At 42.8% G+C, this 25609-nt stretch overlaps 1 protein-coding gene across 6 annotated transcripts in view; it reads right to left on the reverse strand.

Moving 5' to 3' along the window:
• Positions 1-25065, reverse strand: part of UBE3A (ubiquitin protein ligase E3A) — a 94356-nt gene extending 69291 nt beyond the window's left edge. For 4 of the 6 annotated variants that reach the window (XM_073353037.2, XM_073353058.2, XM_073353018.2 and 1 more), the window contains exons 1-2: positions 25043-25065; positions 1845-1912 (exon numbers count right to left, since the gene is read on the reverse strand). The gene's annotated coding sequence lies outside the window, so the exon portion shown is untranslated. Of the gene's footprint in view, positions 1-1844; positions 1913-25042 lie in introns of those variants that run through there. The other 2 variants (XM_078853937.1, XM_073353048.2) reach the window with 2 other exon arrangements.
• Positions 25066-25609: the final 544 nt, after the last annotated feature.

Raw genomic sequence — 25609 nt, forward strand, 5'->3', positions numbered from 1 at the left:
ATCCTCACCATCCCCTGACAGCTCTTAACAAAAAAACAAAAAAACAAAAACTTCCCCCATATTACCTACAGGATGTGATTGTGCTTGCTCTCTCTCTCACACCCTCCCCGCCGTCACTTACTGGAACTACTAAGATGGGCAGATACTAAAATGGAATAACCATTTGATTATGTTCCTGTAATCATCATCCTTCTTGGTGTTCCCCACACCTAAAATTAGATTGCAAGTTCTAAAATGGGGTAAGGAATGTGCCCTTATTTTATAAAGTGCCTAATTTGTCTAGTACACATTCAGGGACTATGTTAAAAAAACCCAACCATGACAAATAGTTACATCATTCAGAGCAGAGTGGCCAGTAGGAGAAAAGTCAGCATAAAAGTAGTGGCCTAGATTTCAACAGGAGCTGTTACCATCCACAAAATTTTTTGCAACTGAGGAGCAATTTTTTGGAGAACAAGAAGCAGGTGGGTGGTCTCAGAGGTGCTGTGGGCACAAAAATGACTGAGCAGTCACTAGCTGCTACCTGCTTGACAGAGCAGAGGACCAATTTCTAAAGTCTCCCAAGAACAACTGTATTATGAAAAGGAAACATCACAGCTCTTGCAAAGAGTTACATCCGTCACGAAAGCAAAATCTATAGCTAAGGTTGTAACTCAATTTTCATTATAAAGCTCACCCCCCCAACAGTTTTACGTTGTTCGTAACTCTTTAAAAACCTCTTTCCTTCTGGGCCAATACTTTAGCACAACAAACTTTTTTGGGGGGGTTGCTTTTTAAAAAACAAAAAAACTCCCCCCGATGCGTTCAGCAGTTCTTTAATTAGGAACACCACCTCTTCCCACATTTAAACTGTTCCAAAAAACATTCTGTATACTATTCAAAAGTGGCTGAAGTTTAAAACTTAAGCATTCCAATTCCATAACGTTAGTCTTTATTAATGGACAGTCACTCAGTAAACTAGAAAAAAATGTAACAATGATTAAAAACATCACTTTGGGCATGTGCAGTTCTAAAAGGTTTTCAGTCAATTACTGGTCACTACGCTCGGAAATTTTAGAATTCTGCAGCTATATTTTTTTGTATCTCCACAAAAGGACACTTGAAAACCTAGCTAGTTATGCAACTGTTTTGAACACTAGGGTTTTTCTTCTCTTACCCATATTTTTACCCCATAAAGTTTAAAGGTTGCAAGATATTTTAAAAGTTTAAAAATTAAAACATTAATTTTGCTACACTGCACATGTGTAATATTTTCAGTTCTAGCTCACACTGTTAAAAGTATCAACAAAAGAGAGACAGTGTGCACTACAACCACTTTAACATTACTATTAGAACCTTAATTTCTGCATTTTCTGATATTTCAATTTCTAAACTGAAAGCTATGTTAATATCAGCTTTTGCACTGAATGCTGTCCTACCTCTTAGTTTGTACTTTGAAATTAGCAACTGAAGTTTCAAACTTCTAGAAATTTTGCAAATGTGTTCAGCAGTTAGATCAAAATTAAAAGTGGTCTCAATTCTGATTCAATCCACGTAAGTACAAATATATAGTAACAGTAGTACGTTAGGTTTGTGAAACAACTTTAAAGGGGGCTCATCCAGGCTACATCATTTTGTGCTTCATTTACTGAATCCCTGAACGTCAAGTGACTGCCAACTGTCAGAACTGCGTATCATAAGGGAAGAGATATTACAACTTAAATGTTTGAAAATAAAAGAATATGTCTCAGTACTTCCCCTGAATGGAGTTTTTGTTATCATTCTCATTTTTATAGGCAAGTTTTGTTAAAGAGACAGTTGGCAACAAGTTGCACGTACAACACATGAAAATACAGTAGACATACCATATTTTTCCACAGCTTCAGAAGTTTGTCCTTGCAAATTATGAAATGGATTTCCACTGTTTCTGAACCTACAATACAAAACATCACATTTCAGTTTTTGCACTGACGAACAAGTTCAACCAACGTGGAACAAAACAAAGCAGCCTCGAAAAACTAGTGTCATTTACTGGATGAACGTTCTCAAACAAAAAACATGTTATGTGCACAAAAACAAACAGAGTGTAATTCACAAACAAGATACAATGTTTACAAACACATATGCAGCATTAAGGAAAACTGTGAAAAATCAAAACAAAAAAATGCCTTTTTCTGTTCTCCTTGAGGATGTAAAAAGACTTTCCCAAGAGACCCACATAATCTAATATAAATATCCATTTCCCTCTCTTTGATGTAGGATCTTGGGAAAGCCTTTGGAGAGACTGAGATGTATAACTGCAAAAAAAATTTAAGGCTGCCGTTACACATCATAAAGCAGCAGAAAAGAAGAAAAAAATCACATTTTTTTGGTGTTTTTGCTGAACATTTAATCTTTGAATGTTATAATGAATTCCTTTTTATGGAGTTGTAACTATCAGTAGAATCAAGCATAAAACTGACAACAAAATCTGCCTTAGCATACTACCTTATTTTATTCTATTTTATTTTTGTGGCAATTAAACTACTCATTTAGAAATTTACTTTTGAGGGAATAGGTGACAAAAAAAAATGTATCATATATACTTGTTCAAAAGCCGAATTTTTTTTTAGTAAAAAAGGGAAGCATCAGAGAAGGGGGTCGGCTTATGAACAGGTATAGAGAGGGAGAGGTGGGACACAGTCCCTCCCCCCAACAGAGGGAGCAAGGAGAGGCAGCAAAGCCAGAAGGGAAGAAGCGGGGCCAGAGTCGCTTCGCTTCTGGCCACGCTGCTCTCCCCCGAGCCTCCGAAGCAGCTGTGCTGCCTGGCCCGGCCTGCCGGAGTAGGCTGCTGCTGCGCCGCCCGGCCCTCCCCAGATAAGGTGGGAAGGGATGGGATGGGGAGAGTGTGGGGTCACGTGGGGGGTGGTCACAGGGGTTACTCCCCTGATCCCCAGCTTCTCCCCCGCAAAATATGTCCCCACCAGTTGCTGTCCTGGCCCTTCAGGGTAAGCAGCTAGCATGCCAGGACACTTTGTTTACTTAGGTTTACCTCTGTGCCTGCGGATGCTCGAGGTAAACAAACCATCTCGGCTCGCCAACGGCTCATCCTTACGGCCCGGGAGCCAAAATTTGCTGACCCCTGAATTATAGGGTCGTCTTATGAATGGGTCATAAAAATTTTTAATTTGTACTTATCCATCTTGTGGGGGTAGGCTTATAAATGAACAGGCTTATGATTGAGTATATATGGTACTCAGAGTTAATGCTGAGTCTTTTAAAGCTGTGTTACTGTGGTTCAATAGATAAAAATGGTCAGATCATTAATTTAGTACAGAATACCATCTTCGGGTACTTTGAAATGAAATAATAAAAGGAACCATTAGGATCATCTAGTCCAACCTTCAACACAGGGCATAGAACGTCATCTGTAATTCCTGCCTCAAGTACACAACTTCTGGTGCAGCTAGAGCAAATCATTCAGAAAAACATCCAATCTTGATTTAAAGATGCCAAGGGATGGAAAATCCATCACATTCCTTGGTAAATTGTCACTAAGTAGACCGCGTTTATCTAGGCTATGTTTACACTAACGAACTTACAGTGGCACAGCTGCACCGATGCAGTTGTAAGATCGCTTGTGTAAACCACTCTATACAGATGGGAGACCTCTCCCATCAACATAATTAAACCACTCTCAAGAAGTGGTGGTAGCTACGTTGGCAGGAGAGAGTCTCCTGTTAACATAGCGTTGTCCACATCAGCGCTTCTGTCAGAGGGTTTTTCCCCCCCACACCCCTGAGCAACATAGATTATATTGCCAAAAGTACTAGTGTAGACATATCCTTAGTCTCACACTGCATGCCAAATTTTTCAAGACCAGATTTTTTTTCCATTTTTTCCCTTCCCCATTCTGAACTCTAGGGTACAGATGTGGGGACCTGCATGAAAGACCCCCTAAAGCTTATTCTTACCAGCTTAGGTTAAAACTTCAAGGTACAAAATTTGCCTTGTCCTTGAACCCCATGCTGCCACCACCAAGCGTGTTAAACAAAGACCAGGGAAAGAGCCCACTTGGAGATGTCTTCCCCACAAAATATCCCCCCAAGCCTTACACCCCCTTTCCTGGGGAAGGCTTGACAGAAATCCTCACCAATTTGCATAGGTGAACACAGACCCAAACCTTGGATCTTAAGAACAATGAAAAAGCAATCAGGATCTTCAAAGAAGAATTTTAATTAAAGAAAAAGAATCAGCTCTGTAAAATCAGGATGGTAAATACCTTACAGGGTAATCAGATTCAAAACATAGAGAATCCCTCTAGGCAAAACCTTAAATTACAAAAAGACACAAAAACAGGAATATACATTCCATTCAGCACAACCTATTTTACCAGCCATTTAACAAAAGGAAATCTAACGCATTTCTAGCTAGATTACTTACTAACTTAACAGAAGTTCTGAGGAGTTATGAAGAGCATTCCTGATCTGTTCCCGGCAAAAGCAACAATAAGTACCTGCAATTATTTCATAATCTTTAATATTGTTAGCACACAGATTCACTTAATAAAGATGATTTCTCTCTGGTAATATATATACTCTGTATTCTTAGGTGCCATCACATCTATTCCAGTAAAAGATTAGTTACTCACAAGTGGAACTGTGACCTCTAAGCTATGCAAACCACATGAAAATTTGTCTTAAAACTTTATTCAACCATGTAGCTTGTGTGGCACATGAAACAAAGCTACTACTTTACTGAACACTTCCGACAACTACTCTGACACCCATGGCATGCGACTGGGACTAGGAAATTAAAATTACAAGCAACAGTGTGCCACATTATTATTTTATGTTAGAATATGAATTTAAAAAAATGCATCATATGAAAGCACATGAATTGCTCAATCTGGAAAGGAATAAATGGAGGTGATTGCAATGTTTACAATTTTCCTGGAAGCAGAGGATACTGCAGAGAATCCGAAACAAGCAAAGTTCTCCACACACTAAAAGTGGCAGGTCCAGAGACATTTCAGCAGTAGCACGAAGAGGATTACAAGCTACTAAATCAGTCATTAAAGAATTTAAACACTACTGTGACCAAAACAGGAATATCAGGTATCTAACAAAGTGGCTGGCAACCTGAAAAGATAAACAGCAATCTGCAAAGCCATACCATGCATATCAAGTTAACATACATAATGAAACGAAGGAAGAGAATACCTCTCTGTCTGAGAACATCCAGAATTCTAACAATGTACTAAGAGAAGTACCGTAAATTCACCCAGTCACTGAACATTTATGATCATAATTAAAAGTAAGAGGGTAACAAGAGGGTAACTCCTAGATAGCCCAGTTATGACTGAGACCCTACCATGTTAGGCATTGTACAAAACAGAAAGTTCCTGCCCCTCGGAATTTACAATCTAAAAAGAAAAGACAAAGCAGGAGAAGTGGGGACAAAGACAATTTTCCTAAGGTCACACAGACTGTGGCAGAGCCTGGAACAGAACCCAGGTGTCCTGACTCGCTGTCCCTGACCCATTGTCTTCCAACATTCACCACCACCAACAGCAGATGGAATCTGTCTCAGCAGCTGAACAGGCCACTGTAGAAGATCTTTGAGAAGTACACCTCTACCCCCGATATAATGCGGTCCGCGGGAGCCAAAAAATCTTACAGCATTATATGTGAAACTGTGTTATATCGAACTTGCTTTGGCCCCCCCGCTCCTTGTCCCCTGACCGCCCCCTTCAGAGACCCCCCATCCCTAATCACCGCCAGGACCCCACCCCCTACCCAACCCCCCTGCTCCCTGTCCCCTCAATGCCTTGCCCTGACAAGCACTCACCGGCAGTGGCGGGAGGCGGAGCAACGTGGCCCCAGCCCGCTCCACTCCACCAGCTCCCCGTCCCGGCGCTCCGCTTCCCACCACCGGTGAGTTGGGGGAGGTTGGGAAAAGGACGCCCCCCACACTCACCGGGGGCGGGAAGCGGAGTGCCGTGGCTGGGAGTTGGCAGAGTGGAGCAGGCTGGGGCCAGGCTGCTCTGCTTCCCGCCACTGCCGGTGGGGGATGGGGGGGGGGAAATCGCTTCCCCCAAGGCCCCTCCGCCGAGCGACACAGCTGGAGCCAGGGTGAGGGAAGCAGAGCGGGCTGCTCCCGGCCCCCCACTAATCACCCAGGCCACTCTGGGCCTGCAGGGCCCCCAAAAGTGCCCCCCCATAGCTCCTGCCTCCCAGACCTGGAGTGGGGGAGGGGGGAGAAGAGGCCTACTTTACCATGTAGTATGTGAACCCGTGCTGTATTGGGTCACGTTATATTGCGGTAGAGGTGTAGCTACATGATCAGGAAACATCTGAGATTCAGAGTTCATAGTTATTGTCCAATAAGAAGCAGAATAATCCTGTCAAAGTAGTTCATGACATCCACATGACCGCCAGCTTAAGACACTCTATCTGTGTTTTACTAACTGGCACTTTTAGGTTTGGTTACCTGTTCCATTCTATTTTAAAAATGTCCAAGTAAGGGGGGAGACGGGGAGGGGTGGTGGTGAGGTAAGCTAAGCCCTGAATTCAGCGGACACAAACCCCTGGCAAGTGACAGGGGTCTAGACTTACATAACCCTGACCCATGTCATGTGACTGGAACAAAAACCCAAAGATTAGTTTTTTTACCAGCACTCCTCTGACACACATCTTTACTATAATAAGAAACAAAATGATGTCGTACAGGCTATGATAATGGACATTGCCAAAAAAATTGCTGTTTGGAACTGGTCCAAATAACTGAGAAGAAAACAGAGACTAGGTGTGTGAAGTAATATCTTTTATTGGAGCAACTTCTGTTGGAGAGAAAGACAAGCCTTTGAGCTTACACGGAGCTCTTCTTCAGGTCTGTGAAGTGTACTCAGGCCTGGTCTACTCTACAGAGTTAGGTCGATGCAAGGCAGCTCACACTGACCGAGTTGTGTACGTCTACACTGACTGCCTGGCTTGGCGAGCATATCTAGTAGCTGTCCATAGCTGAGTGCAATTGGCCTGTTGATCATGCTGGCTACATGCTACAGACGCACTCCTGCCTGGAATATACAAGAGATATTTTTCAGAGTAGCAGCCGTGTTAGTCTGTATCCGCAAAAAGAAAAGGAGTACTTGTGGCACCTTAGAGACTAAAAAATTTATTTTAGGCAACTAAGCCTAAAAGTGTCATTAGGAAAAACACCCTCATTCAAAGATGCTGGAAGGTGAGCACCTAATTCCATGAAAGGCTGAGTCAGGTCCAGAAAGCCTTGAAGGATTTACAAGTCCAATGGGTGGGACATCAGCATGCTCTTCAGCATTAGAGCAATCTGCAGGCTGCTCAAGCCTCCATTTTGAGCTCCTCAGTGACAATGGGAACAATCATTAATGAAAATGTGACACTGTCCAAGAAATGCCAACAACTTGGGCAAAAAGTAGGGGAATTAGAGAAAGAATTAAAAACATTTCATCTGTCCTTTGAGTTTTACTGCAGGAGAACCAGGGATGGAAACAGGCAGCCTCCCATGGTCACTGCAATCAAACCTTTGCTGAATTACAAATGCAGTTGCAAGTAGGGGTAAGATGGCTTCCATTATAGGTTCCCATGCAACAGAGTCCTCATCCTCCTTCTCCTCAGAGGAATGACAATGAGGGAGATTTATATCCCTCATATTATGATTATGAATGTGATTTATGGCATGATGTTCCAGATCAGAGAGATTGTCACCCTAATTCAGTCAAGCTTCAGAGGGGTAGCTGTGTTTGCCACTTTTACAGATCCAGACTAAGAGTCTTGTGGCACCTTATAGACTAACAGACATATTGGAGCATGAGCTTTCATGGGTGAATACCCACTTTGTCGGAAAGCTCATGCTCCAATACGTCTTTTAGTCTAAAAGATGCCACAAGACTCTTTGCCTAATTCAGTGGTTCTCAGCCTCGCCAATCAGCACACAGCTGTGGCCCATGTGACATCCTTGGGGCCATACAGGTAGTACTGGATGCGGCCCACAATGGTAAATAGGTTGAGAACCATTTCCCTAATCCAATGGTCCCTGTCACTAGAAGCCATCATGTCAGGTGGAGACCCACTGAGGGGGGCAATCAAAATGGTGACAGCGAAGAAGTGGTAAATGAGACTACTTCACTTTTTCCTGAACAAATCTGAGCCATTGTTCCATCCATGGGACCTGTAACAAGAGCTGGCTTCCAAACTGGGAAAGAGAAGCTAAAATAAATGAATGGACAAATCAAGATTTTTGTTTAGTGGTTGCGGTTTCACTGACACCCAATCTCAAATCAGATATTCCCACTGAGATTATAGGTAAGCATCTAGATGAGAAACCACAATTAAGAGAAGCTAAAAATAATCTAGTGCCACACTCTTAGGGGGAACTAATTTGTAGAATACAAAACAAAGGGAGAATAAGAGCCCTCAGGATTTTGAAGCTCAGGATTTTGGGGAGGTTATGATTTAATCTTCCCAGATGCCAACTGTGATAATCTGGTCTACAAATGTTAATAGTAGGATTCCATCCTGATTTTAGGAATAGGATTGCCTTGGTGGTCAATGCAAACAATACCCAGGGCAAAATCCTCAATGCTGCCAAGCATGCATATGGAGCATAGCAGGATAGCTCGGCTAGGCAGGATTTAAAGACAAAAGGAAAAACAAGATCTGTTGTGACCATTCAAGGGAGAAAGGAAGGAGAGGAAAAGGGCCTCAGAGATAAACAGGGATAAAGGAAAAGATCAAAAGAGGCCTTCTTATTTCGAGTTAAGGGACCGTTAAAAATAAATACATTTTTTATATGTATGTATGTATATGTATGAAGATGTCAAGGAAAGAATTCCATATTGGAAGTTAATGATGTCACTTTGTAAAAATGAGTACATAGCACCTGGAAAGACTTTTTCTAAATCTGTACCTGTTTAGATAGAACCTTGGGTGGTGTCCCAGGACTGAAGCCTAGTGCTCCCTGTCCACAATAGGACAACATGCTCCACCAACTCATAGGGGTTCCCTTATCCTGGGATTCCTGTGGGCGCCCCAATGTTAAAATCATGATAGGCAATACAAAATGTTAGTGGATACCAGGGTGTCAAACAGTATCTTACCTGTAGAACCAAGTGCACACTGGGTCCTTAAAATCAAGGAGATATGAATTGGATAGCTACACTGGTCAACCCTCTTTATACCTTTTAAAGGTAAAATTCCAATAATAATAATATCTGGGGCGCAAACCGACACAAAATTTGGCAAACAAAATTTGGAAGATGATATTGGGATTCTTGGGAGTGACACCCATGATTATAAGACACACATTTCGTGGATTAGAAAAGGAATAGAAACTAATCCTGATTCAAGGGATTCTCTTACTACATGAGAACCATCAATGAATCCATCCCAGTGCCTCAAGTAGAACCCTCCCATGGGACCAATTAATAAGACAATTCCATAAATTGTGGGCTACACATAAACAAGACTGTGGAAAGCTCAGTGGAGAAGTGCAAATTGTGGGAAGTGATCCTCCACCGAAAAATAGCATAAATACCCTCAGGAGGCAGACAAGGCAGTTACTCAAATTATTAAGTCCTTAGTGGACCAAAGGATACTAGTTCACACAACTAACAAAAATAATTCTCCTCTTTGGCTAGTCCATAAACTGGATGGTTCCTAGAGGTTAACCATTGCTTATCGAGCACTGAATCAATGGATTCCTGAAGTTGCCCTCTCAGGTAGCATCCTGTCAAGATCTATTAGAACGAGTAACTGACAGAAAGAAGTAGTTTTCTGTTTTTGATTTAACTAATGGCTTCTGGTCTGTCCTTGTGGCCCCAGAAAGCCAATATAAGTTTGCTTTCATGCACAAAGGTCAACAGTTTACACAAACCCTACTTCTTCATGGATTTAATAACGCTCACATTATTTCATGCAGCCATAACCAAGTTTCTGGCTCCTCTTTTAGAAACTGATCAGGTATTGGTACATGATGATAATATATTAGTTGCCTCAGAAACTGAGGAAGCACACAGAGAAGGCCTAACTTGGTTGTTTAAACTGCTGACTGAGACAGGGTTAAAATTAAGGTTCAGATAGGCAGGAATAAAGTATCCTTCCTGGGAACTGAAATTGGCCCTGATAGCAGACAGCCCCTTCAGGAACAAGTCCAAGGTATCTTAGACCTCCCAGTACTCTGAACATGAGTTGAGATCCTTTCTGAGATTTGCAAAATTCAATAGGGAATTTATTCCAGCATTTGCTGAAATTGCTAAACCGCTGTATAGGCTTCTCAAGAAGGGAGAAATTTGGGAATGGAAGTCTAAAACACCATCAAGCAGTCCATGGCTTAACATCAAAAAGTGCCCAGATAGCTGCACCAGCACATCCTAACCTACAAAAACCTTTTATTTTGAAGTAGGAGCTTCAACTACAGCTCTTTCTGCTGTGTTAATGCAGCTTCAGTTAGGCAAGGATAAACCTATCACCTATGCTTCCCTGCTTCCTAGCTGAGTGGAAGAAAGATTTTCTGCAAGCAAAAAACAAGTTGAGCAGTGTATTGGGCCATTCAATATTTTGAATCTCTTACAGAGTTAAACACACAGTCCTTAGGACTCTTCACACCCTTCTAAAATATCTTTTCTCTGGGCAAATTAAAGATGGACAGGTATCAAATTCTTGGCTGGCACACTGGACTTTAGCTTTAATGGATTCAGATTTGCAGGTAAAGACCCTGCCTGGACCATCTAAAACTGCTTTAGGTTTATTGGTAGGTGGGAACCCCCATGAGTGCCCACTTCTTCAACTGAGCACTCGAAAGAAATATCTTTCTGAGGCTCCAAATGGGATGAGAAAGCTTTTTGAACTAAAATGTATTCAGGTGTGGTTTACAGATGGTTGATCATACCACATTGATGGAAGAGCCTACACTGGTTTTGCACTTATAGATCCTGTCAATTAGACAGTGATTGCAAGCAAATGTAATATACATTTGGCTCAGTAAGCTGAATTGGGTGAAGTGAGTTTTGGAAAATGTTTCCTTAGAAGAAGATCTGTACTTGTGTTCTGATTCTCAATGGGTGTGCATGGCTCTAGCTGACTGGCTTTCAGAATGGGAGGAAAATGCTATGTGTAGTTCAGATGGTAAACCTGTACCACTCACTGATTTATATCTGTATACAGTTACCCTTTTAAAAAGCAGAAGAGATGAAACTTTAATTGGCAAAGTAAAAGCTCATCAAAAGCATGTTCCATTCTGCTGGGGGTCCTATCAGGCTGATTTTGAAGCTAAACAGGGAGCATTAAATGTACCCTGCTGGCAATCTCCACAACAAAGTGTTGTAGCAAGAACTCAAACACCAGAGTCAGAAAATACAGTCTTGCTGAAATGCAGAACAAAATCTCTCTATGAAATCTCTCTTTAAAAAAAGATGAGGGAGGAATTCCTCTTCGAATACTACCTGAAGGGGGTGGTCTACTCATAGCAAAGCCACAAAGCCAGCGGATGTGAGTAATGCCTAAACACTTACAAAATGACATCATGTATCTTGCATGTGATCAAGAGGGGCACCAGAGCATTGCTCATTCAACTGAATGTCTATTGCAAACAGCTTGGTGGTTTTGATATTGACCAATATGTCAGAAATTGCTTGCAGTGTGATTCTGTCAACGCAGCTCAGGGAAGAAGCAAGATTCCCTTAACAAACCCAGAGGCTATATGGTCCATACATTAAGGTGCAAGTCGATTATACTGGGCCCTTACCTACCACACCTAGAGGAAATAAATACCTCTTGGTAAGTGGATACTTTCACAAAATGGATTGAAGTTTCATAGTTATCTGCCAATTATAGTGTTTCAGTCACAACATGTATGTCACATAGCCACAGTATACCACCTGTCGCAAAAAGAAAAAAAAAACTCCTCCATCATTCAGAAAGCACAATAGATAAGTTTGTGATAAGAACCAGCATATTACAAAAAGGTAATTGATGAAAAAATTTCCCTGTTTGTTTATGCAACAAACTCCCCTTTCCGTATGATTGAGAACCCACACTTCATTAACATGGTTCAGTCATTAAGACCAGGATAGAATCCACCCAAAAGAGCAGATGTCACAGGCAAATTGCAGGATAAAGTGTATGAAAGAGAATTTGAGCAGTGTGCAAAAGGTCTAGAGGGTAAAATTGTTAACCTGAGTCCTGATGGGCAGAGCAATGTTCACAACGATCCCGTTGTATGTGCTTGTGTGACAACAGAAGAAGGGAATGTCTTCCTTACAGAAACAACTGATACATCAGGAAACGCGCACACAGCAGAATACTTACAAGTAGTAGCAGTAAAAGCTATAACAAAATTTTAAAAAAAATTCAAATGTTTAGTACACAGCTTGGTCACAATGCTGCAAATGTATCCAAGATGAGAAGAAATTATTTAGAAGAGAGTCCCAACCTAATAACATACGGTTGCAGTGCTCATTTGATGCACCTCCTAGCCAAAGAGTTCAGTGTTCCAGAAATAAACGCTAATGTTGTTGAAATGGCAAAATACTTCCGTAACAACCACTTTGCAGCAACTGCTCTGAAAAAAGTGGGAGGAACCAAACTAACTCTCCCACAAGACATGCAATGGAACTCAGCAGTGGACTGTTTTGAGCACTGTATCAAGAACTGGCCTAATCTGACGACAGTTTGTGAACAAAATCGTGAAAAAAAGAGATGGCACTGTCACTGCCAAAGTTCTCAACATTGGGCTTAAGAGAAATGTTGAACACATGCTGAGCTAAGGGTGAACCATTCAAGAAATATATGTTTGCTGATGGTGTTTTAAAGAAAGTCACACCAGTGAACTGGTGGAAGTCACGTAAGCACTTGGATTCAGAGACTGTTGAAGTGCTAATCTCACTTTTAACAGCAGTATCTTCTTCTGCTGGTCTAGAAAGAATATCTTCTCCCTTTGGACTAATTCATTCCAAATTGAGAAATCGTTTGGGACCTGAAAAAGCAGGAAAGCTTGTTTTTCTTTTCCAGATTATGAACGAACAGGAAAATGAAAGTGAAGATGACGGAGTTAGCTGCAGAACTATTTTAGTTAAAAAAACAAAACACAAAAACAAACCTGATTTTAAAAAACTTGAATGTTTAACTAAATTCAAAAATTCATATGCTTATTTTGTTAAAATATTATATGTTTGCTGTTGAAGAAAAAAAATCCAGAATACATAATGTTATTGTTTTAGTTAAACAAAACAATTTAAATGTCTGACTGGTGATATTCTCCTCCTAATACAGCATGGAAAGAAAATCCTCCAAATATTAATGATTAACCTGTTGAACTGGAGATAGTTCACCTCCCAATGACTTCATAAATATTTGCTTCCATTACCTTTGGTAAATGAAATAACCAATCAATCATTCATTTGCTAATATAGCTGTAAAGCTAATCTGAAAAGTTTTCAAAATAAATCACTTTAAAAATGTATACTGTGTACCTTCTAAAAATGAAATTTACATCTAACTCCGAGTTGTGAAGAATATGTATGAAGGTTATACCAACCAACAAGAATGCACTTTTATGTAGAAATCCATGATTAAATAGAGTCTTCCTGACTAGTGATTTAAATCAAATCCACCCTGCACGTAACCATTACAAGGCACATGCGTAACTCAGGATAAATAGGAGGGTGTTAAGAGCTTCTCTGTGTGGTGGAGTAGTGATGAGACTCTAAACAGGAAAAAAAAAAAAAAAAGATGCATTTGCCTGCAGCCGGTATGCCTCGCTGGACCACCCAGCAGGAAGTGAGACTGTCTACCTACTTCTATTGTAGTTTTCAATAAATGGTTAAAATCCACCCAGTTTCTCTTGAATCGACTGAATTGCTCTGGCAGAAAGGCAGTTCATAACAACAGTGACACACAACTTGCAGGATCATGCAAAACAAAATAGTTGCATGGAACTTTATATTCCTACATGTACAGCAGTCACCACACGATCCTTACCAGGCTACAAAAAGAGCAGGGCCAGGTGGAGCATACCACAACACCACACACTACTCTGGTTCACTATCTTTCAAAGCCTCCCTGAGCTGTATAGGTCCATGTTGAGCTCTTCTAGTAGCCCTTGTTACCTGGATGTTAAAATTCAGCAGACAGCCACTCCACCTCCACCTCGGTGGAAAAATCTTTCCCCCTTTGTTTCACATATATTATGCAGGACACAGAAGGCAGCTCTAATCGTTGGGATATTTTTCTCACTGGAGGTCCAATCTTGTGAGTAAACAACGTCAGTGACCCTTCAGACGACCAAAAGCACATTCAACTGTCATTCTGCATCTGCTGAGCTGGTAGCTGAATGGTTCCTTGGTGCTGTCAAGGTGGCTGGAGTTGGACTTTGTGACCTAGGGGAAGGCTGGGCCCCCCAGGATCTCTACCACTGGGTGGGAATGTTGAAATGCCAGTAATCTGCTGGTCAGGAAAGCAAGTCCCTGCTTATAGTTTCTGAACAGTCCTATATTCTTAAAGATGTATGGGTCATGTTTCTTCTCTAACAAGCCCACACTGATGTTGGTGAGGAATCCTCAGTGATCCATGAATGATTGCATAACCACAGAAAAATAGCCCTTTTTGTTGATGTACTCAGTGGAGAGGTGGCCTGGTGGCAAAATAGGGATGTGTGCGCAGTCTATCGCTCCACTGCAGTTCAGGAACACTACTGCTGCAAATCCATTGACTAGGTCCTGTGCATTACCCAGAGTCACAGTCTTGCATAGCTGGAGGCGATTAATGGCCCTGAAAAACTTGCATCAAAACTGCCCCTGCGGTCCATTTCCCGACTCCAAACTGATTCCCGACTGACCAGTAGCAAACTGGTGTTGCAAGTTTCCACAGTGCCATCACCACTCACTTCTCCACTGTTCGTGTAGCTCTCATTTTGGTGTCTCTGTGCTAGTGGGTTGGGATGAGCTCAGCACAGATCAAGAAATGTGGCCTTGTGTGTCCAAAAGTTCTGCAGCCACTGCTCATCATCCCAAACTTGTATTTGATGCCATCCCACCAGAGTTTGTTTCTCAGGCCCGGAAGCAGTGCGCCACTGTCTAGAGCTGCTCTGTGAACGCCACCAACAACCCAGAATTGGTTCTTGTTATGCCCCACAGCCATCCATCCTCCAAGGAAGGCCGTTCCCCATTAATTTGGTTCTTCTTGTGGCTCTGCAAATGCTCCAGGATTGTGCGCCCTGTGCTTGTAACACTCATGACAATAGTGCAGAGCTGTGCAGGCTCCATGCTTCTCTCAGAGATGGTGGACAGCAAGAAGGACTGCGTCGGTTTGTGGGATTTTGAAAAAAAAGTGTAAGAATAGTGGGCTAACAATGTATGTAAACATGTAGCAATACTTTTAAAATGATTTGGATGAAAGCTGCAATATGTTTGGCTGAAAAGTCTAAAGCCACGTCTACGCTACAATGTCTGACATAGCTGCAGCACTGTAGCTATGCTGGCATAACCTTGTAGTGTAGATGCAGCCTATCACAATGGAAGGGTTTCTTCCATTATGATAGGAATGCCATCTCCCTGAGTGACAGTAGCTAAGTTGACAGAACCTATCAACCTAGCTGCATCTACATTGGGGGTTAAGTTGGCACAGCTATGGCACTTGGAATGTGGATTTTTTACACCCCTGAGCACTGTGGCTATACCAACCTAAATTTTAACTGCAGACCAGGCCTTACAATCCATGTAGTTATAATGACAGCGAATGCACGTATCAAGACTATAAAGCCTCTTTCACCCACCAAGGAAAATCCAAGTTATCTGTTCAGATGAGTATCAGAAGTTTCTCTTAAAACACATTTTCTGCCCCCCTCTGACTCCACCCCGTGCCCAAGTAAAAAAAGAGCAGGATGCTTCAAAGAAGTGGTTGGCTCACCCCTCTTGCCTCTGCCACTGAAGTGAGGATTTAAAGACATCACCAATATAGCTCCACAGTTGAGCATTTGCAGTTCTTCCTCTGAAATTCTCCACTATTCTGCAAAGAGGGTGGGAAAGGTGGAAGGAGGTAGTAGAAAAAACTGAAGCAGGTGACACCATCCCTACTTCCCTCAAACCATGGGGTTTGTAAAACTGATAAGGGGAAGCAGGCTCAACTTATTAAAAAAAAAAAAGGTTGATAGTTAAAAAGAAGATATTTATATTGAATCAACTGGCCTTTTCCTCCAGTTGATATGAAATGCTTTTTATAGATAGTTTGGGAGAAAGTCTTAGGGGAGCCTCAAAGAGAAGCAGATCACTACTTCCTTTAAGTCTACCCCGGGAAAAAATGTTCTTCATTCTAATGAATCTATTGTCTTACGCTATTTCATTTATATTGTTTAATCAATAAGCCATTTTATCCTTTATTCCCTGCTCCACAATCCATCCCCCACATAGTTCTTCCTCCTCTTCACATGAAAGTCATCCTCTCCCCACCTGCCAATATGAGTTAACACTCTCGCATCTACAGATCTATTAATTCACACATGAGTAGGGCCCTACCAAATTCATGACCATGAAATCTGGTCTCCCCCATGAAATCTGGTCTTGTGTGCTTTTACTCTATACTATACCAATTTCACAGGGCAGACCAGCACCTCTCAACTTGGGTACCTGACCCGAAAGCCTGTTGCAAGGGTGGCATCGTATGATATTGCCACCCTTACTTCTGTGCTGCCTTCAGAACTGGGCAGTCGGAGAGCGGCGGCTGTTGACCGGATGCCCAGCTCGGAAGGCAGTGCCCCACAGCAGCAGCACAGAAGTAAGGGTGGCAATATCATACCATGCTACCCTTACTTTTGCGCTGCTGCATTCAGAGCTGGGTGGCTGGAGAGTGGTGGCTGCTGGCCAATGGCCCACCTCTGCAGGCAGCAGGGCAGAAGTCAGGGTGGCATGGTATGATATTGCCATCCTCCCTTCTGTGCTGCAGCTGTCTTCAGAACTGGGCTCCCTGCCAGCAGCCACCACTCTCCAGCTGTCCTGCTCTGAAGGCAGCACCATCACCAGCAGCACCACAGAAGTAAGAGTTGCAGTACCACAACCCCACCCACCACAACCCCCGCACACACAACTCCTTCTTGGGTCAGGACTCTACAATTACAACACTTTGAAATTTCAGATTTAAATAGCTGAAATAATGAAATTTATGATTTTTTAAATCCTGTGACTGTGAAATTGACTAAAAAGGACGGTAAATTTGGTAAAGTAAATTTGGATGGTAAATTTGGTACATGAGCATATGTAAGTACTGCTCTCTCCCTGACCAAGTTCTTTCTGTCTTGATCATTACTTAAAGATAGGAAACAAAGGTAGGAATCAATGGTCAGTTTTCAGAATGGAGAGAGGTAAACAGTGTGTCCTCTAGGGATCTGTACTGGGCCCAGTCCTATTCAACAAATTCATAAATGATCTGGAAGAAGGGGTAAACAGTGAGGTGGCAAAATTTGCAGATGATACAAAACTACTCAAGATAGTTAAGTCCCAGGCAGACTGCGAAGAGCTACAAAAGGATCTCTCAAAACTGGGCAACAAAGTGGCAGATGAAATTCAATGTTCATAAATACAAAGTAATGCATATGGAAAACATAATCCCAACTATACATATAAAATGGAATACATACATAATTTTAGCTGTTACCACTCAAGAAAGAGATCTTGCAGACATTGTGGATAGTTCTCTGAAAACATCCACTCAATGTGCAGCGGCAGTCAAAAAACGTGAACAGAATGTTGGGAATCAACAAGAAAAGGATAGATAATAGGACAGAAAACATTATATTGCCTCTATATAAATCCATGGTACACCCACATTTTGAATACTGCTTGCAAATGTGGCTGCCCCATCTCAAGAAAGATATATTGGAATTGGAAAAGGTACAGAAAAGAGCAACAAAAATGATTAGAGGTATGGAACAACTGCCATATGAGGAGAGATTAATAAGACTGGGACTTTTCAGCTTGGAAGAGAGACAACAAAGGAGGGATACGATAGAGGTCAATAAAATTATGATCGGTGTGGAGAAAATAAGGAAGTGTTCCACTCCTCATAACACAAGAACTAGGGGTCATCAAATTAAATTAATAGGCAGCAGGTTTAAAACAAACAAAAGGAAGTATTTTTTCACACAACGCACAGTCAACCTGTGGAACTCCTTGCCAGAGGCTGTTGTAAAGGCCAAGACTATAATTAAAAAAAAATAACTAGATAAATTCATGGAGGACAGATCCATCAATGGCTATTAGCCTAGATGGGCATGAATGGTACCCCTAGCCTGTTTGCCAGAAGCTGGGAGTAGGCAACAGGGGATGGATCACTTGATGATTACATGTTCTGTTCATTCCCTCTTGGGCACCTAGCATTGGTCACTGTTGAAAGACAGGATACTGGGCTAGATGGACCTTTGGTCTGACCCAGTATGGCAATTCTTATGTACTAATTCTCAACCAGGGTTCATTTCTCACATTTGCTTCCTTCAATCCCGCTTCCATGCCACTGAGTGTGTCTCAGGAACCTGAAAGCTTCCTCTATTTCAAATCTATCCTTCCCATGTCTAGTACTGTCATCTTCCAAAAAAGTTATTTCTACTTCATTTAGTCCCTTACCTACACAACACCAGACACCTGTTTACTACCTTTGACTCCCTGCTCAAGCTTTTGTGAATGCAAGATTTCTGTTTCTCCAGAATTTCACTGATTTATTTATTTATTTTATTTTAAGAGAATTCCTGTTAAGGTTAGAGGGAGTGGCCCTTGTTTAATGCTTCCCTCTCCTTTCTTGTTGCAGAATCAGGAGGTAGGATCTGGGAAACATCTCATCCATGACAGCACAAGGAGGTAACCCTTGTTGCACAAGAAGAGACATAAAACATTAAGGGTATTTCTATGCTACAATGAAACACTCGCAGCTGGCCCATAGCCCTGCAAGCCCCAGCAGCTGCCCAGGCTGCGGTGCTATTAAATTGCAGTGTAAATGTTTGGGACTGGGCTGGAATCTCAGAACCCAGCTTCCAGCTCGATCTTGAACGGCTATAGTGCAATTTTACAGCCTTGCAACCTGAGACCTGTGAGTGCGGATTAGCTGACAGAGGCCAGCCATGGGTGTTTTACTGCAGTGTAGACATACAGTAAAGCATTGGCAGTTCTCTCCAAATCCACCTCAGGAGATCTAGCTACTAAGTGCACAAGCATCCCTGGAGAAAAGCGTGGACCAGTTTCATAGCTATGAGGAAAATCAAACACCTAAACTTTCCCACACTCAGCCCCCTACAAAAATGTTTCACTGCCTCCTTTGTTATAAAGAATCCATTTATGTGAAAGTAACCAGTTTGAATATCATCATACCTTCTCCTGCACTCTCCTGTTCCAAGTATGTGTATGGAAGATCCCAAATCCCTGCTCCATGAAAGGCAGGGAGAGAAAAAGAGGATCAATGGAACCCCTTTCCATTCACCTTTGAACCCAGAGGGCCTGTAGAGAGGTGGTGGAAAGAAAATCAAGAGACTCAGGATAAGATTTTCAGAATTGTTGAGCATCAGCAAGTCCAATTAACATAAATGGGAAATGCAGGTGCCCAGGACCTCTGAAAATCAGGCCCTTAGTGCATAGGCAGTTTCATTACATGTAGGCCAAAAGCAGAAAGCATGACCAAGGACTACCACACACCAAAGAAGCACAAGTACGTGTTTTCCATGGACCCTATGCGGAAATATGTTGCCTGTCTACTTACATGAATCATCTACTAGGAGGGAACTACACATGGACCTACTCCTACCAGCTGGTGATGATAGGAAAGACTTATTCCTTCATGAGAATTTACGTTAACTCATTATGAACCTCATTTATTTATTACAGACCCAATCCCATTAGTACTCAGCTTCCTCAATTTTTATTGATAATGTTTTTGAGAGATGGGAGGGAGAGAAGAAAAGTGAAGCTATAGTTTGTGTATGCTTTTACATAAACAGTTTACATTTATATACTTTACACTGTCTTTAATAGCAGGATGTCAAAATAATGTACATAAATTAATCACATCTCAGAATACCCTAATAAGTTAGATAAATATTACATCTATTTTACAAATAAGTAAACAGATGAGAAAATATATTTGCAACGCAGAAGAGATGTGGTTCCTCATCAACTAGACTTCTTGACTTTTATGCATTCAAAACACTACATTTCAGCAGTGTAGAAGTTTAATACAGAACAGAGGTTGATAAAAATGCATTGAAGGTGTCATGTCCAAAGGATTATTGAAGATGCTAAACAAGCAAACAGCACTAAAATATCCCACCTACAGCATCATGATGCACTGTACATCAACACTTAAATTGTTAAAATAAAAGCAATGACTTTAAACTGTACAGAACTGCATATCAAGTATCTCAACTATCCAGAATATTGGTTAAATGGGGCATTCATGTTATTAATAAGTATAAATTAAGCTATTAAATTCTTTACACATCCCACAAAGCCTGTTGTGATACATAACAGGCAAGAAAACTTTGCTGATGCAGAGAAGTGATCAATACCTCTCCTTTATTATAACAAAAAAATGAAGCTGGAAAAATTGAGCCATATGCAAGATGCACAACTTTTCAGGGTTCTATGAACTGAAAATGCAATGGGACTGTATTGGTTTAGTTGACATGGTGGTTGAAACTCCAACAGCTTGTCTACACTAGTAACACTAGCAGGGAGTTGTTATGGTGGGAAAATTTAGACGATAACCCAGTGTTGATAAATCTATTAAGGTCTTGCAATAGCATTATGATCATGCTTTCTAACTTTTTAAAAAGTGAGCATTGTTTTTTTGTTTGTTTTTGTTTTTTTTAAAGTCAGAGTTCTACTAAATAGCTTCTGAAATCAACCAAAGTGCTACTACTATTTTTTTAAAACTTTGCATGCTAAAAATGTAGTTTTAATTAACTTAAGAAACATCTATCTTAGCTAACAAGTTCTGTAATAAGTTTCAGCCCAACATAATATAAAACAGACAGCTCTTTAGCCTTCTGAAAATAGTCATTATAACAGGACAAGTTAGGTCATGTGACAATTTGTGTCAATTTGTATTTGACAAACCTTAAATATTTTTAAAAGGCCAATTTAATACTACCTACCAATGTTTTTCTTCCATTAGTTAACTAAAATCCACAAAAACTGCCAATCAGAAGGAACATCACTGACATTTGCCTCTTAGCAACAGCAGCAATAAGCAGAATGAGTTTTAAACATAAACTTGTGTAAATTTTTAAAAGAAAGAGAGGTACGAAGCTGGAATTTTCACAGGAGCTGGATTTATCCTGTGGAACTCACTCCCACAAAAGGTGGTAATGACCATGAACCTCACCATTTTCAGAGCTAAATACAAAACAAATTTCCTCAACCTAACTTTCCCTCTATAACTTCTTTTTTCAAAGACGGAGGAGCACAAAACCCATTCACACTAAAATCAAAACCAAAAATAAATTTTAAGCAAATCAAATTATTTCTCTTAAAGCCTAGGAATGAAGATTCATGTTTTTACTTAAATATTGGTAAAAGTCAAAAAAGCAAACAATGTTGGGAATCACTGGGAAAGGGACAGATAGATAAGACAGAAAATATCATATTGCCTCAATATAAATGCATGGTATTCTTGAATACTGTGGGCAGATCTGGTCACCCCATCTCAAAAAAGATATATTGGAATTGGAAAACGTACAGAAAAGGGCAACAAAATAATTAGTGGTATGGAACAGCTTCCATATGAGGAGAGATAAATAAGACTGGGAGTTTTCAGCTTGGAAAAGAGACGACTAAGGGGGGGATACGACAGAGGTCTATAAAAACACGACCGGTGCGGCGAAAGTAAATAAGGAAGTGTTATTTACTCCTTCTCATAACACAAGAACTAGGGGTCACCAAATGAAATTAATAGGCACAGGTTTAAAACAAACAAAAGGAAGTATTTCTTCACATAACGCACGGTCAACCTGTGGAACTCTTTGCCAGAGGTTGTTGTGAAGGCTAAGGGCTTGGCTACACTTGTGAGTTACAGCGCAATAAAGGAGCCCTGGGCGCACTAGCTCACTACCCGTCCACGCTGGCAAGGCACATAGAGCGCTCTGACTCTGTGACTACAGCGCTGCTGGTACTCCACCTCGGCGAGTGGAATAACGCTTGCTGCGCCCTCACTGGAGCACCGCGGTGCCAGTGTGAACGAGGTGTTGCTTTACTGCGCTCTGATCAGCCTCTGGAAACGTCCCAGAATCCCCTTAAGTCAAGTGGCCACTCTTGTCATTGTTGGGAATCGGCTGTAGGAATGCGGAAATGCCCTTTGAAAGCTCTGTTTCTGACAGCCGGCTGCTTATCTGCTCCGAGACAAAGCAAGCCATTAGTGTGGAATGCTGTTAGAGAGGGGGGGGAAGGGGGGGGTTCTGCTGCTGTCTGAACTTACAAGACAGCATGCTGACATGCCCTCAGCCTCCCAAAAACCCACTCTCCCCCCAAACATACACATATCACACTCCCTCTAACACTCCACCCCACCCTCCCCCTTTGAAAAGCACATTGCAGCCACTTGCATGCTGGGACAGCGGCCCATAATGCACTGCTCCCAATGCCGCTGCAATGGCCGCAAATGTGGCCACGCCAGTGCGCTTGAAGTTGTCAGTGTGGATGGACTGCAGCAATTTCCCTACTGCGCTCCGCGAAGGCTGGTTTAACTCAAAGCACTCCACATCTGCAAGTGTAGCCATGCCCTAAGACTAAAAGAGGATTCAAGAAAGAACTAGGTAAGTTCACGGAGGGTAGATCCATCAGTGGCTATTGCCCAGAATGGGCAGGGATGCAAAACCATGCTCTGAAGTGTCCCAAGCCTCTGTTTGCCAGAAGCCGGGAACACGCAACACAGAATGGACCACTTGATTATCTATTCTGTTGACTCCCTCTGAAGCACCTGGCATTGGATGCTGGCAGAAGACAGGCTACTGGGCTAGATGACCATTGGTGTGACCCAGTACAGCCATTCTTATTTATTTTGAAATTCTTGGGAGGTACTCATATTGTAGTGATGGAAAACACAAGAGTAGAGAGAGCAAGGATCTTCTTTTAACTTCCAGTGTGATAAATCGTGCCATATATTACCTAATACTGTGATAACTACTTGTTCTAAGACTGGTTTATGTTGTATCAGTTGACACAAAATTACAGTTGTTCTGACTGAGATGTGCAGCTAAAAGTGACCAAAACTAGGAATAATCAAAATCTGAATATACAGATAAGTCAATATGATGGATGTTATGTGAGAAAGTTATTCAAATTAATTTTAATACACATTTTAGAGATTTAATTTACAAGATGAATATGGTTACAGTTCACAAACACTAACAAACACTAACTTTCATAGTATTATAAAGTGATAGAATCTGTATCTTTAAACCTGTTTCCCAGCTTTTTTGCTTTTTCAGTGCACATGATATATTAAATTATTTGTTCTGGTAGCACACAAAATGTGCTAGCCACTTTTCATTAAAATAAAATAAAAAACAAGGTCTCTGCCCTAAAACTGACTTTTTGCCACAGATACAGTAGGTTTGATGTCCTGCATCAAATAAGACTTCGAATCTGGAAAACTGATCCTTGCAGGCCCTTGCATCTGTAAAGAGTCCCACAGAAGTCCATACACACAGGGCCTTCTTGCAAGTCTCAGATCACAAGAATGGTGCCTAGAACACATTTCCCGCCCAAAGATGCTTAGAACCCAGCGGCAGTGTGGATATTACACAGAAAGTGAAGGAAAGCTTTCCTTAACAGTAACAACCCTAACAAGATAGTGTTTATAGTTTCCATATGCTTACAACTAATCAATTTAATAAAAACATTTCCACAGCTCCAGCATTTCCCTCAGCCACTGGTACAACTTCAGAACATACTACTTATGTTATAACTTGAGACATGATCAGAAAGAGTCCAAGGAGCACATTCCAGCCAATATATTTGTTTTTTGATGCTAAATACTGGCACAAGAAGCAGTAAAATCCTGCAATCAACATTAACTAAATAAAGTGAACTGAAGAGCAGCTTGTTTACAGCTCAGGAAGTCCAACTCTTCAACCAGGATGACATATTACACAAGCAAGTCAGCTTGCCCCCTTGAATAGACTACCACATTTATATGGCCCCCATCACAGTAGCATGTGAACACCTCCTAATCTTTAATATTTGTAACTCTCAACACAGTATGAGATAAGGAAGTACTATTACCCGCACTTTAAAGAACTAAGGCACAGTCTATAAAGTCTTTTGGAACCCGCAGCAGCAAGCCTTTTGGCCTGGGTTCACAGACTCAGGTTAGCGCGGCTCCTGCTAGTGCTCTGAAAGTAACTGTGTAGACAGTGCTTTGAAGTTGTGGCTCAGGGTGGAGGCCAGGGTTTCAAAACCCCAGCTCCGGCCCACACCACAACTTCAAAGCCCTGTCTACACAACTATTTTTAAAGCACCGGAGTGAGCCCTGCTAGCCCAAGCCCATTGCCCTGGACTCGGAAGCTGGCTCCTGTGGGTTCTAAAACGCCGTGTAGACCTACCTAGAGAGGCTAAGTGACGTGTCCAAGGTCACACAGGAAGCTGGTGACAGAGCAGGGACTTGACGTCTCCCCAGCGAATGCCCAAAGCACTGGTCAGGCTTCCTCTCCACCCCCTTCTCTCAAAGCCGTAGCCCCATGTTAACGAGACCTCCCACACCGCGTGCACCAGAGACAGGAGGCCGCTCACACCATGTACCTTGCCCCGTGGGCACCTCCCCGCAAAGAGCGGAGGCCCCACCAGCACCTGCCCGCTGCCTCGGAGATCACCACTGACCCCCATCTCCGGGCACCTGGGCAGCCGCCCCGCGCTCTCCATCCCCGCCCCGGCACCGGAGGCCCCCCGCCCGCAAACCTCAGCGGCGAAACCGAAACCGTCCCAGTCGGGACACGCCGGCGGGCGGGCGGGCCGCGCCTGGGCCCGTCGGCGCCTGTCTCCGGGCCGGGCTGAGCCGCCCCCTAACCCCCGCGTACGGACCTGCGCGCTGCGGCCTGCTCCCCGGCGCGGCCCTGACGCTCTCGCTGCTGCTGCTGCTGCTGCCGCCGCCGCCCGGGCTCATGCGGGGCCCGCGCTGCTCTCGGGGCGGGGGAGGCGGCGCCGCTGCCTGTGCCGGGCCGGGCTGCGGCGAGGGGACGGGGCTGCGGCCTCGGCGGGGTCCGGAGGGCGGCGGGTGCAGGCGAGGGCGGCGGTCGGTCGGTCGGGGAGGTGGGCAGGGCCCGCTTTGCGCCTCTCTCACCCCGAACCCAGCGCCACCATCTTGGGAGAAACACGAATATCGGCGCGGCGCAGCCTCGGAGGACTCGCGGGCATAGCAGGGTATCCCGGCATGCACCGCGCTCGAGATCAGGGCGCGCTACTTTCCGCCCGGAACCATAGAGGTCCCACCTTTCCCAATGGGCGGGGCGCGGAGGCAGCCGAGGGTCCCGGCGCGGATGCCGTCGGCACGCAGCGGTTAGGCGGCCGCGCGCGCTGGCGGCCATGTTGGGGTCGGACAGTTCCCTCCCGGCCCCTGGAGTCACCGTCACCATGGGGGGAGTTGGGCAA

Source organism: Lepidochelys kempii, chromosome 1, assembly GCF_965140285.1.
Source record: "Lepidochelys kempii isolate rLepKem1 chromosome 1, rLepKem1.hap1, whole genome shotgun sequence".
NCBI lineage: Eukaryota > Metazoa > Chordata > Testudines > Cheloniidae > Lepidochelys > Lepidochelys kempii.